The sequence below is a fragment of the Cololabis saira genome, chromosome 16 (genome assembly GCF_033807715.1).
Source record: "Cololabis saira isolate AMF1-May2022 chromosome 16, fColSai1.1, whole genome shotgun sequence".
In the NCBI taxonomy this organism is placed as follows: domain Eukaryota; kingdom Metazoa; phylum Chordata; class Actinopteri; order Beloniformes; family Belonidae; genus Cololabis; species Cololabis saira.
In genome coordinates, this window is record NC_084602.1 from 12784172 (window position 1) to 12798341 (window position 14170).

Sequence of the window (14170 nt, forward strand, 5' to 3'; positions counted from 1 at the left end):
CAATGGAATTGATATTAGATGCCATAATAGGTCCCCTTTAAGCTTTCTATGTTGTCATGAAAACAATTTTAACATCAACAGATTTCCAGAAAGTGTGGCATGAACATAATTTCACATAACTGTGCACTAGGGCTGAAACGATTTCTCGAATAATTTGAGTAATTCGATTACAAAAAATTATCGAGGAATTTTCTCTGCCTCGAGCAATCGTTTAATTTTGCCAGCTCAAAGCATGGTATTTCTCCCGGACTACGTTTAATACGCCACAACGCGCTGACGCCGCACACGTAAAGGTAGAAGAAAGAGGCGGCAGATATGTCTGGTTTTGACTAAAAGAAAGCGGTTCATACCACAACAGTACGTCCTCAAATGCTGCAGCATCTCCACCAACACCCTGTTTACTCCGAGAGCAGAGGGCCGTCACCCGAGACACGGTAAAATTAAGTTAACGTAGCGCTAATTAATGAGATTAACGTTACGGTACCTTGCTAACATAACATTAGCCCTGTGGAGGGCTAGGTTTCTATTAATTATGACTAATTAGTGACTTATTAATCTGTAAAAACACAGAGCTGTAGAGTGATGAGGGTGAAAAATAAAAACGTAATAAAGCTAACTGGGTAGTTTTCAATTTTAGCTCTGTAGTCATTGATGGATAAAACATCAAGTAGCACTGGTGCCTAATGTGCTCCAATAGGACAGCAAGTCTCAGAATTTTTAAAATCAGCTTAACACAAATGAAAGTAAAATTGAAACACGTGGGAAAAACACCTAACCTTTTAAGTGATGTGTGTTATCAAGTGTAATGGCATTTTTAGGTTCGAAATAAGAAGATTTCTTGGTAAGATCCTTAGTTTTTTGAGTGACGGCAGTGAATTTGGTCAACTGGTGTAAGTTCAGGGTTTTTAAATGCACAGCCATGAACCTACTGTATTATATAATTTAGTCTTAGTGATGTCAATTAACATCTAACATCTAACATCTAGCTGCAGCCCTACTGTGCACGTCAGCTTGGACATTTTGAACTGTAGCCCATCTTTTGGTACATAATGGCTTAAACTCTTTACATCCTTCTACAACATGACATGACATCTGGGCATTTAAAAATGTTAATAGTGTGCCTGCAGTGGTCTTTGATAGTTCGTAGAATAGTTGTTGCATTGATGCCGTGTCTTGCGTCATGGCTGGTGGTTTTTGCTGAGATTAGAGTCACTGACAGATTTCCAAACACTTCCCTTCAGTGTTCATTGATACACTTTTGAATTCATTGTTTCATTTGTGGTTGAAAGCCAGCGAGGCCACCATGGAGAAAAACTGTAGACTGTATAAAAAGAACTGGACAAACGGTGTGTGATGTCACCCACAGATGTTTGGACTACTCTGTTTGAAACCTGTTTTTGGCGGCCGTGGTCAGCACCATATTGGCAGGAACTGACTTTGTATGTATCAGCCAACTGTGGTTGATCTAAAAAAGGGCAAAGAGGGAAATTAAAGAAGCCTAGACACTATTTAGAACATGCCCACCTGACCTCAGTCACCACAAGCTCGCTATCTTAACTTCTGGACCAGCATTTCTTTACATTCATTCTGTCCATTCTGTCCATTCATCTTTATTGAATCTTGGTCTTGCCTGAAGTCCAGGCAAAGGTTACTATTTGGCCATTAGCCAATTAGATGGTTAGTCAGCCTGAAAGGATACCAGGTTACCTGTCGGGGGCTCTGCTGAAGGAACCGGTTGGTCCAGCTCTTCAGCTCGTCTGGATCTGGATTCTCAGTCCAGGTGGGACTCGTGTTAGGAAAAGTAAATGTTTTGGGAACCTTTGTGGTAAAGGCCAGCAGCTAGCAGCTGATGTGCTAAAGGCCTTCATCGTAAATATTACAGAACACCAGAATGCAAGCACCTTGTTTAACTTCCAGCTTGAGGGGCTGGGCTATGGAGCTGACTGTTGGCACCAACCCCTTGTGGCCATTCTAGGAACTGCATATACTGCCACTTCCAACTGCGCTGCTCACTACGTTTCCCAGATTAGGTAGGAATATAATAATCTAATCCAGTATTTTATTCCTCTGAATATGACATTTATCATTGAATTTTGCTTCAATTTGTCGATAAAGAATAAACATTTAGTTCTTTTTGGAGATCAGTGACTTTGTCTATACCCAAACCCATCAGTGTTTTTCAGTGTTCCTGTGATAATGAACTCATGAACATCAACTTTGGTGATCATCAAAGATGCCTCCAGTTGATAATAAATTACCACAGGTTTATGTTTTTGCCTTGTGGTTGTCTGACTACTTCATATACTGAATGTTGCCGGTAAACCAGGCCTGGGGATGAAAACAAAAATCTTGAATTTTCTGCATCTCACTCTATCTGACAGAAACTTTTCCTCCACTGAATAATTATGAAATGCTCGGTGATCTCCTGTTTTTTGTTTTTGTCATGTTACACTTACGCAAACACGCTCTGAGATTGAGTCACCATTTCAGTAGTTTATATCAAGTTAGTTTTGATTTTCTTCTTTTAGTTTCACCACAGTTTTAAGGAGTCTCTTATCAAAACCATTAAAGGTATTCTCTGACCACGTATTTTCCTCAAAGATAATGGCTCACCACTATCATTCCCAGTTTTTATAATACGGTGGCCAATTTTTAACCCAGTTTTAGTTGTTTGTACAATTTGACCCTTCTGAAACAGAGTAACAGCCGTTTCCACGACCGCAGGATGAATCTTCCGCCATGGTTGCTTTAGGAATGAGAAGCTTTTCCCTGCAACAATTAGGAAAAATAACTTGTTGCCATCTGAAACAGATTAATCACTGCAGTACTTTTCCAGTGGGAGTCTTTTACCTATTTGCTTAGTTAAATCCAGGTGGTGACTTTTTCTTTTGGCCAGGCAGTGTATTATTAAAAAAAAGGCAGAATGCTCGAATGAGTTTATGCATTTAAAAGGACTTCCGTGGGACCGTGCACTCATTCTGCACAGTATGCTGTTCGTGAGTCTGAGAGTTCGGGGTAAACTGTGTCCCACCATAGAAGTTCAGCTCTCAAATCAAGGGCCTGGAAGTAAACACCACACTGCCAGAGGACCTTGTTTATGAAATCTGCAATTGCACTCATAGAGCAAAATGACCTACAATTACAGGCCCAGCTAAACATTAAGTTTTCAGTCAGCCATCCAGAAAAAGATCATACGATACCCTAAATAAGTGAATTCTTCACTAGTCTTTCCCTTCTCCTCATACCCTTTTCCTAAGACGACATAGCTGTTAAAAATGTGCATTTCTGATGTTTTCATTACTGAGAAACACAGCTTTAAGGTGCACTGACATACAGTGGTGGATGATGTCACACTACTATCACGTTTGTTCAATTTTAGACTCATACTTCTAACTTTAAGAGCTTTGTTCCTCGTAGCTTTCTCATGATATTCCAGCAGTTCAGACGTCGCTGCCAAACCGAGAGGTTTAAAATTCCCTGCTTATTTAGTTTCCTTGTGTTGGATGGAATTGGAAACAATGTTTTTTTTATTTCATCACACAAAGAAGTAAGCTCATGGCAACAACAAAAAAAACACGCAACATATTTATCCTTGCAAAGAAATCCCCAATTGCTGCTTTCAGCATTCCTGGATCTCTGAGCGGTAAGGCGACCCAATCGCTTGATCACTTTGTGCTCCATGCCAAATCTCAAGCAGCAGCCAGACACTCCCGAGAGTAACATCCGACTGGACGGTGAAATATTACGTCAGGAGTGAGTCACTGGATAATGAGCCAAGCTTAGAACAGCTTTACATGCTCTCAAGGACTCCAGCTTTTCAAAGAGAGGATGAAGCTGGTGAATGAATCACATCAGTGAAAGAAAACATGAAGTTTCTACAGCCAAACGATTGATTTCATACTTTTATTTCACACTGCTAAAAACATAAAAGCAAGAACACAGAGCTATGTAAATGTGACATTTCTGAACCATGTTACAGGGAAGAAGCCCAGGAAATGTTTTAATGCCATATTTCCTGGACGAGGTTCACTGTGACAAATTCTCACTTCTTTCTTGCATCCAGCTGTTTTTCAGGTTGGACATGGTAAACAGATTCACTTTCACAAATATCCAACTTGGAAAGCTAGAGTTTGACAAACATGCCGGACTCTCCTAATAAATCAGTTGAAGCTGCTTTTATTAGTGTTTTGACATATCAGTCAAGCACATCATCAGTCAGCAGGCTCATTGCACACCATGTGTACATTACTTAGAAAACAAGGCGGGCGCAGTAGGCCAATAAACATCGCAAAATATACAATCATAATCTTGCTCTGTTTTTTGTAATCTCTTAATCAGCTGGTGCTAAACAGATATTAGAGACCTGGGATAAAAAAATATCTTGGACAGAAGAAAGAAATCTACCAGAACATCCCTTTAGTATAAAAAAATGAAATCATTTGAAATTCTTGCACAGTATTAGATTTCACTTGCTTGCATATGACAAAAAAAAGAAAAAATTACACTTTATTTGTTTCATATGATGTCAAATGTCTTCAGCGGGTGAGAAGTGTGGACTCCTGGCAGGCTAGTTTAACCTCCAGGCTTTAGTTTTTTTAATCAAAGAATCATATTTGTATAATTTACTGTACATAGAACAAAAATAAGCAAAGCCGTCCATAACAACTCTCCCTCAGATGGTATTCCATGTCACTCAAAACATTTATTTAACATCAAACAATACTATGCATATTGTATTGTTGGAGTCCATCACTGTGCATCTTAATTTGAAGTTTCCCTCTCCTTTGTATGTCCATTGTGTGTGTGTGTGTGTGTGTGTGTGTGTGTGTGTGTGTGTGTGTGTGTGTGTGTGTGTGTGTGTGTGTGTGTGTGTGTGTGTGTGTGTGTGTGTTGGTTTAAACTTTAGTAGTTTATGCAAATAATTGCACAATGTGAAATTTGCTAAAAAATACATGGATGGAAAATGTCCATTATGGACTCATAAATCTACAGTGCACACTATATCCCATAATGCAATACCCCACTACAACAGAACCCAGTCATGTGGGCAGTTTCTGCTTAACAAAAACCAAAAGCCAGCCATAACTGCTGTAGCATAATTGTGTTTATGATGGCATAGTACATACTGATGACAGTGTACTGGGCATACAAAGCAGTATGCTCTAGTACTGTGTACTGATTGTGCCAAAATGTAAGAAATAGTATGAGAGCAATTGCACAATCTGTATTATATGTAAAAATGCCTGGATTATGTGCTGGGAAAACTTCCAGTATACAGCTGGCCTGTGTACTTTGCATACATTTGCAACAATTACACTAAGCTGGTCCCGATATTGCTATCAAAATCATGCAGAGGCTGATCAGCTTCTGCGTGATATTATGCATGTTAGACATGTCAGTTGCACACAGTATGGAAGGTGCTTCTTGCATACTGCACATTGTGCAGCTGTTAGCATATAGCACTTTGTCAAAATCTGAAAAGGCTGGTAGTGTAGAATGCAATTTAAAATAAAGAAGGTAAACAGCCACTTGCAGTCCTGACTAAGCATGACTTCCTGGAACAGACTCTGCTGCCAATTACTCCGTAGCACCTGTGACTCATTACCCACCTGCAGTACATCTACGCTCTCTTCCTGGCATAGTGCTCGCCAGGTCACAACAGACGTAACAATAAATAAATGAATGAATAAGTAAAGATACATTTTAAGGTTTTATTCGTTTCTATTCCCTGTCTGCCCCAGGATTCTCAGTATCATCTTAATTGCCCTTTTTTCACTCACAAAAGAAATGAAGACACTTATTCATAGTTTTCACTTAATGTTTGAGAACTTCCGGAGCTGCCGTTTTCCCTTCACTTCTTTTTTGAAATATCAAAAACAGAAAAAAACACAGTAAGCTTGAATATGATTTACTCTGAAATATTATGTAATCGTGAGCATTATGTCGAGAGCCGAAGAGCAGATCATAGAAAAGCTCTTTTAGGCGAGTTAGGTGCGTGACAGGTTGTGTTAAAGGTGTTATGTTTAGTTTGTAAAATGGTTACTATAGAAACAAAAATGCCCAAATAATGTCTGCATAGATTTGTAACAGTAAATAAACAGGATGATTCTTGTCAACAAGTCATATCCTTTTAATGATGGAAACTGTCGGGAAAATGGAGTCAGGTTTAGGTAATATCACTGATCAGTGGTTTATTGCTTTGATTTGACATGTGTCAATTTTTTTTTTCTTTTTCTTCAACACTCTCTTCTCTTTTTGCTCATGGTCCGCCCACACAGGGATGTTAGCATATTCCAACTGCTTGGAATTCCTTCCTGCTGTCTGCGGAGCACACACTGCATTTTAAAACTCGTTTGGCCCTTTCAAGTTTTATTTGAAAGTATGTAATTACATTCTTGAAGGAATAACAGGTCTAGGAATGATTTATTTGCTGTATTAAATGTCTTACTTTGAAAAGATATTACGGAAAGTACTTTGCATGGCTCCGTTTTGATGAACTCAAATATTTGTGAATATATAAATGATAGAAATGAATTGCGAGTGGACGCGAAACTGGAGGATTGTGTAAAGTTCCGCTCGCTTCACTTGGCTTCGGGACAGCTGCGGCTGGTCTGCAGTCCAACGGTGATTTATGAGGTCATGCTGTTTCCTAAAGTCGAACGAAAGAGTTAATGTGCAATTTGTGAATGAGGGATTCCAACAGATATTCTGCTTTCAGTCAGTATCACTTACGTCGGTTCGTGAATTTCTGAAAACTGAATAAATTACATTTTTATTGGGGCTTATGAAAGTCAAATAGCTTGATGAATAGCAACTTCTTACTGTAACCTCGTAACGTAATTTAGAGACGATTACATAGTCTGACTTGTCCTAAGATTCCAGACATTTAATTTTCGAAGGTCTGGTCACAGGATCTCTATGGGCGCTGTATCACTTAGTCCATGTTATTTAATTATGTTCTATTCTGGTCAATTTCCATCTGTTCAAATCTAATCTATTTTTCTCTTGAGCTCCAGAACATAACACTTGTGAGCTTCTCTATCACTAAGCATTGCCACTGCCGCAGAGTTTACTTGGCCACTTGGTCGCCTCAGCTCGCTCCCCGAGGGACTGTGATGCGGGCGAAGTCGACTTCCCCTCTCAGATTAAAGGAGTGTCTTCAAGTGCCAATTCAAATGGTGATAAAAAAAGCTTTTTAATCCATTGAGAGAGTTTCTCAATGTAAACCCCCCTCCCCACCCCCCCAGCGCCTCAGCATCAGGCGTTGCTTCACTCAGGCAGCGTCTGGACAGTGTTGAAGCCCAAGTGTGTCTCCCTGAACCCTGACAGAGGGAGAGAAAGGCTTAAAAAGGCCTCCTCCACTTCTCACTTGAGTAGCTGCCTTTGATAGCATCCGGCAGGGGCAGGTTTACACCGGTGACGGCAGGAGATGGACGAACATTCGTCAGGCCGCGTCTCAACCTCATACGAGCGAGTGTCACCGATGATCCGTTTGCGTAACGGGTCCGATGATGTTCTCCAGCGTTACGTGAGATGATAGCTTGGCATGGTCACTTGTAATTCTGAACACAAATCTTGTCTTATCCTTAAAATATATCATCTTTGACAAAACAAGAAGAACAAAACCTGGAGAGAATCAAGCTGTCAGTTTAAACAGCCTTTGTAAGACAAAACTTCTGTTTATCTAAATTGGGCCAGAAAAGATGTCAATTTATCATTATTTCTGGATAAGGGGATCTGCGAGCAGTTCGGCGGGGGCAAGAAGTGAGTTTCAACACCGCTCAGGCAAGGCCAACATCCATCCCCCTTTTTTTTCTGTCTGTTTACTTCTCGGTTCGTCGGTTTACATGCCAGTTCCATTACAGGGATTAAAATAGTTTGTCCAGTGCATCCTAGAGCTCAGCTTCCCTTGTCCTTCTCCCTCCCCTTAATTCCTCACACCACTTACAGACTTTGAGATCCCAGGGCTGGGGTAGGGGATTACGAGACAAGCACGCTTCAGCTCGAGCACCCAAAGAAACAAGAGGCAGCTGTGTCGAAGAATGTTCCACCGAGAAATCCCAGCATTAGTGAAAGCTGAGGTTTGATCAATGACTGCGGCGCGTGTCCGCACTAGCGAACGGTCTGGGAGACAAGAAAGAGAGAAAGAAGGTTGGGTTCACCTTTGAGCGGCTGCTGATTACTGGCTGCCGGTCACAGGTGAGTGGCTCCGAGCAGGATTTAGTGTCAGAGGTGCAGAGAGGGGAGATCATTCCCTCCATCCAAGCAAGCGGTGAAGCAGCAAAGCAGCTGACCTCCCCACTGAAATGATATCAGACTCAATGGCAGCTCAATGCAAGAAAACAAATATATAAAACCATGAGAAAAAGGGAAGAACAACTTCTTTCAGTTTTGAGCTTTGACTTATGATACAATAAAACTCCTCCGGTCTTTAATAGAGGCCAATACTATCCACGATGAACCACAACAGATGACGACACATTACGATATTTTCATTAGTCTTTCACATCATTGTGGAACAATTCAAGTCCACTCTTCAATAAAATGGTGCTTTAGTTCATTGAGGTTTGAAGGCATTCGTTTATGCTTGTTTCTCTGAAGGTCCCGCCACAGCATTCCAGTTGGGTTGAGGTTTGGACTTAGACTGGGCAATTGCAACAACTTGATTTTTTTTTTTTTTTGTCTCTATTGCAGATTTGTTGATGTTCTTGCCTAGATTTTGTTGCTGCAAAACAAGCCCAAATCACCATTCCCTCCACAGCTGATATGCTGTTCTTTTTTTCTTTGTCTTCCTTTCAATGTAGAGCTGCCCATTATGGCCTAACACTTCGGTTTTTGTTTATCTGAAGGACATTGTTCTCAAGTCTTGTGGTTTGTTCGGATGCAACTTTGCAAAACGTTGCTGCCATGATTTTAACAGAACATGGCAGCTGTGCCAAACAAGTCAAACTCGTGCTGCCTCTTCCTATTTGCCATAACCTTTACTATTTAACACCCTAGTCTGTGATGTAGTTCTAGTTTCTCTCTTTTTTTTAATACAATTTCCCTGAGTGTTGTGACATCTGACCGGATTTTTATTTAGTTCTGTCGTATATTTTAATGTTGTGTTTTTGCTGGTATGAATGTCATATCTTGTCTACTTTGTCTGCTGATGTCCGATTCTGTGTCTGGCATTAATTTGCCGTGGGGACGAATGGTGGCAATTAGCCTCTGGCTACAACCATACATATTTACACTTGTGTCCACAGGAAATTTGCTTCTGGGATTGACAACTCTTAAATCTTTTCTATTTCTCAGTGTAAGAAGATGAACTCCAACTTGTTTGGAAATAACCTTTAAACATTTCCCAGATTCCCAGATTTACATGTTCGATACAACAACAATTGTTCGATAATTGTTAGATAATTCCTGATGTCTGTCCTATGTGGCATTGTGTTAACGCACACCTGAATCCTCCATACCAGCCAACAACAACAAAAAGCTCCTGGTTTTAGATAGGCGCTCAATTACCCAACACTAAGACAGTTGCCCAAATGATTTATTTCATATATATGTGGCTTTTACATTTACAAACTGACTACTTTTGGATTGTTCTGCATTCAAATAGGCTCCGCATAAACAGCAGAGGCTCATACAATCATGAAGTGAGTCAAACACTCGCTGCTGTGGGTTTAAGCCACCCACGGTTGGTAATCTCCTTCGGAACTGAGGGGGCTCAAAGAGGCTAAGCCTGGTCAACAACTTGGAAGGAGCATCCACAGCACATGTTGTGCTCATGGCAGCCAGGTCAGATGCCCTCCTTCTAGAGACACCTCTCAGGAAACTACACAATACATGACATGACTGTGTGTGTGTGTGTGTGTGTGTGTGTGTATATATATACTGGATATGTATATATATATATATATATATATATATATATATATATATATATATATATATATATATATATATATATATATATATATACATGACTGTCTCAGAAAATTAGAATATTGTGATAAAGTTCTTTATTTTCTGTAATGCAATTAAAAAAACAAAAATGTCATACATTCTGGATTCATTACAAATCAACTGAAATATTGCAAGCCTTTTATATGTATATATATATTTTAATATTGCTGATTATGGTTTACAATTTAAGATTAAGATTCCCAGAATATTGTAATTTTTTGAGATAGGATATTTGAGTTTTCTTAAGCTGTAATCCATGATCAGTAATATTAAAATAATAAAAGGCTTGCAATATTCCAGTTGATTTGTAATGAATCCAGAATGTATGACATTTTTGCATTACAGAAAATAAAGGACTTTATCACAATATTCTAATTTTCTGAGACAGTCCTGTACATGTGTGTATTAAGGTGGGATTAATGCAGCCATATTACAGTAAATAAATATAGCATATACAGTAAAATCTCTTTCAACGAGCCAACGTCAAAGGAGCTGCAGAGCTGCCAGCGAAGGTTTACAGCAGAATATCCCGTTTCAGATGTTTCGTTTGCAAAATCAAAAATTACAGCTGCATTTAGCAGACGCTGGGTTAGTATAAACCGATTACTTCCTTAGCTTTGTAGTGTGACGATGACTGATGAGGAAGTAATACTAGCTGGCCATTGGCTGAGCCAACTGTCAATCAAAAGCAAATGCATCAAATTAGAAATGAATGCAATGGTTTCTAAAAATTCACCTAATGTGGTACAAAAAATGTAACTCTCCTCACAGATGTCATGGCTGTGAAATAAAATAATACAAACCAAAGTGTGCGTGTGTGTGTTTTTTAACAAGGCTGTAAATATGTTTATTAAAAACTATATACATAATATATGGATGTGTGTGTGTGAGTCATGATCTTTATCTAATACTGCAATAAAGATGGATTTGGGGATTAGGGTTGCATTTTGTCATGGTTAGATCACACATTTCCTCCCATATATTGATACAACAGAGGCATAACTGTATAGGAAGTAATATTTAGTAAATACCAGTTTTAATCAAAACACTGTCTGTGTATCAGGTCATCTTTGTCATCAGTCCAAGTAATTTGGACCTAAAAGAATGAGCTCATGAAATGTAGGTCCCACGTAGAAGCTGCTGGTCTGACCAAAAATAAAGCAAGCATGATGAGGTTCCTGTCAAGAAGACAAAACACTGATGGCTTCAGTGATGGTGTTGAAATGAAATAATCACAGCTTGAGATCCAGCATCAAGAGTCATGCAGAAGGTATGCACAAAGAAGATGAAAAATACTGAGTGCACTGAGTCTCAAGCACTTCTTGAAAGCCACACACATACAAGCACAGATGACAAAGACTTTCCAAGCAGCGCTTGACAGGGTGACTGAGGACCTCGGTTATCAATAAAGACTGACAAATTATCTCTTCCTGCTGCTGAGACAATAAACATTAGCAGGGTCACTTAAGAAAAGATAATAAATAAAGATCATAATTAGCCTCCCTGATTCTGTGATTAATTCAAACAACTATTATATCTTCATTAACATTAAAATGATAAACACTTTTTCCTTCTTTTTTGCTACCATACAGAAGAAGTGTATAAAGATTCACACCCTCTGGAATGGTAATTAACCAAAAGATTTCCTGGGATGAATCTTGGCTTGAGACTTTGTGGGTGGAGATTGCATCTTGTCTTCATGCTTGTGTGGGTTTTCTTGAAATACCCCTGCGGTACAAAAACAGCCAGGTTAGGCTAATTGATGAGTTCAAATTGCTCATAGGGGTGATAGTGAGCATAAGTGTGTGTCTGCGTGTTGTTTTATTTTGTGTGTGTTTCTCTGCGATGGACAGGTGAACTGTCCGGGGTGTGCTACTGTCTTTCACCTGAATCAGCTCCAGAAGACCCCTGTGACCCCTAAATAGGAATTAGAAGGTATAAGGTACAGGTCTATGGTGCAGGTCTAAGGTGCAGGTCTATGGTGCAGGTCTATGGTGCAGGTCTAAGGTGCAGGTCTAAGGTGCAGATCTAAGGTGCAGGTCTATGGTGCAGGTCTATGGTGCAGGTCTATGGTGCAGGTCTATGGTGCAGGTCTAAGGTGCAGGTCTATGGTGCAGGTCTAAGGTGCAGATCTAAGGTGCAGGTCTAAGGTGCAGGTCTATGGTGCAGGTCTAAGGTGCAGGTCTAAGGTGCAGATCTAAGGTGCAGGTCTATGGTGCAGGTCTATGGTGCAGGTCTATGGTGCAGGTCTATGGTGCAGGTCTAAGGTGCAGGTCTATGGTGCAGGTCTAAGGTGCAGATCTAAGGTGCAGGTCTAAGGTGCAGATCTAAGGTGCAGGTCTATGGTGCAGGTCTAGGGTGCAGGTCTAAGGTGCAGGTCTAAGGTGCAGGTCTATTGTGCAGGTCTATGGTGCAGGTCTATGATGTAGGTCTAAGGTGCAGGTCTAAGGTGCAGGTCTAAGGTGCAGGTATAAGGTGCAGGTCTAAGGTGCAGGTATAAGGTGCAGGTCTAATGGCCCTTTCGCACTAGTACCGCCTTTGCCCGGCTTGGCGCGGCACGGCTCGTCGCGGCTCCACCCGTTTTGTCCCCGTTTGTTTTCCACAGCCAGGTGAGAAGTGGGGGGGTTGGGGTGAAGCTGCTGTGACGTACTCGATTGCGCAACACCTTTGTTCATGTCGGCGCTGATGAGAAATCAGCTGGAGCCGCGAGCGGCTGAGAGTAAAACAGCCCGTCTACATCCCTTTTTTAATTTTCTCGTCAGCACCAGGTTTATGAACATCTGCACCTCAGAGTTGGATCACCAAACAGACGTTTGCGCTTTATAATAAAATCGCCGCGAGCCGCCAGTCGCCCTCGCGCTGACTCCCGCTTCCTGATTCAAACGTTTGATGGCCCCGCCCCCCGGCCAATCAGTGGCGTTGGTGGTGGTGACGTCAGAAATAGTCCCGGCTCAGCCCTGAGATAGAACCTCGCCAGAATGGTTACAGAAAAATATCGGCTTGGAGCGGCTCTACCCGTCTCAGCCCCTAGTGCACAAGCGCAAGACGGGGCCATGGCGGGTAGAACCGAGCTGAGGCGGGACTAGTGCGAAAGGGCCATTAGGTACAGGTCTATGGTACAGGTCTATGGTGCAGGTCTATGGTGCAGGTCTAAGGTGCAGGTCTTAGGTAAAGGTCTATGGTGCACGTATAAGGTGCAGGTATAAGGTGCAGGTCTATGGTGCAGGTCTATGGTGCAGGTCTATGGTGCAGGTCTATGGTGCAGGTCTATGGTGCACGTATAAGGTGCAGGTATAAGGTGCAGGTCTATGGTGCAGGTCTATGGTGCAGGTCTATGGTGCAGGTCTATGGTGCAGGTCTAAGGTGCAGGTCTAAGGTGCAGGTCTATGGTGCAGGTCTAAGGTGCAGGTCTAAGGTGCAGGTCTAAGGTGCAGGTCTATGGTGCAGGTCTATGGTGCAGTTCTATGGTTCAGATCTACGGTGCAAGTATAAGGTGCAGGTCTAAGGTGCAGGTCTATGGTTCAGGTCTATAGTGCAGGTCTATGGTGCAGGTCTATGGTTCAGATCTACGGTGCAAGTATAAGGTGCAGGTCTAAGGTGCAGGTATAAGGTGCAGGTATATGGTGCAGGTCTATGGTGCAGGTCTATGGTGCGTTTCCACTAATTGGAGTTCCAGGTATATTTTCTGGTGCCAGATCCTTGACGGGTCTCCATTACCAGGAACGACTCACCAAAAGTGGCCTTCAGGAACGTTAAAGGGGTGAAAAATGTTCCTGCCGTAGGAGAGGTACTCCTGGTGGGGGTCTCTGCTAATCTGGATTTTTAAATTACGTTCAGTGCTCATGTGAACACAACTCATTTGAACCCTGTAGACCTTGAACATTTTGCTGTGAGTACATTTGATGGACAAAAAGATTACAAGAAAAAACAATAGGTGGACCAACAAGTTGGTTCAATCCCTTGTTGACTTCTTTCTTCTTCTGTCCCTCCTTTTCCTGCATTGATCTTTTTCTTCCCTTTTATGCTGCTGGCTGTTTGCAAACAGCAAAAAGTGCACATTACCACCACCTTGTGGTCAGATGTGTTTTCCGTTCAGTCAACAGTTCTTGTGTGGCAATACAGTGTCATGGAGACAAGTCGGTTGAAGGGGATGAGAAGGCGGTATTAGCGGTTCCTGTCTGGCGGGTTTACCCTGAATCTCTGCAAACGGAAAAGC